A 1,048-nucleotide genomic window follows, 5' to 3' on the forward strand; every position below is an offset into this window, starting at 1 on the left:
TGTGGCAAGTAATCATTATCATCAACTTCAAACATATCCCCCCACCCATTCAAAACTAGAGAGTCTGCGTAGTCGGCTCCTTGTTCAATCCACAATTTTATCGAGATTTGCGTTGAAATTCGTTTGGATCCCGTATTTTGAACGCTGTAGTTTTCCTAACTGGGTAACGTGCGGGAAAATCAAAACACTGTTTCAAATTTGAACCGTTTATTATGTGGTGAAAATTGAGCGAGTGTGTGGTTGATAAAAATAATTATAATATTAATTCATGTCAGAAGGTACCATATGTGGTAGCAGACACGATTTGCTTTGGTGGTTGGCAGTGAGACAAAAGTGTTAAGTTATTTTGAGCGATTCGGTGTCGATTTTGCTTATATCTCTATGTTTAAGGGACATACTTACCGACCTTTGGGAAAATTAATCGTCCATATAGCTCAAGTGGTTCATAAATTGATTTGCTGCTAAAGCGAGTTAGAAACCTGATGTTGAGTATTTCATGTATCAAGCGCAAATCGATTAGATTTGTTTTCCAATCGGTTTCTCGAACGTCGCTTCATCCATTCGCATGAGAAAATTTCAAATGAAAGGTGTGATTTCCAACAGTTTGCAATTGAGTTTGATTTAGGGTAATTCCGGGAGAGATGCCGCCCTTTTCCACAAATTAATCCTGCACCAAGTTAAACCATACAATATATGATGAAATTATTTTTATCATTTTTCCTTTTTTATTACGACTATGTTAGTCACATTTTCTTTTTTACATTTTAATGACATTCAATTAGCTAGAAAAAGGGAAAGTTATGAAAATTAGAGCCATAGTACTCAAGAGAGCAAGGATGTGAAGTAAACAGATCATTATTTCGCAATTATTTTTATCAATTGCGACTAGTATCTAAAATACACTGAAATGGTTTTTATAATGAGAAAAATCATTAAATTTCCTCGAACATTTCAAAAAAAAATGTTAATTCGGGTAAGAAGCCGCATGTGCGGGTGAGACGCCGCACCGTAATCCGAAACTGTAAAATAATGAACATAAGTATTTTTT

This window comes from Topomyia yanbarensis, chromosome 3 (genome assembly GCF_030247195.1).
Source record: "Topomyia yanbarensis strain Yona2022 chromosome 3, ASM3024719v1, whole genome shotgun sequence".
Classification (NCBI taxonomy): domain Eukaryota; kingdom Metazoa; phylum Arthropoda; class Insecta; order Diptera; family Culicidae; genus Topomyia; species Topomyia yanbarensis.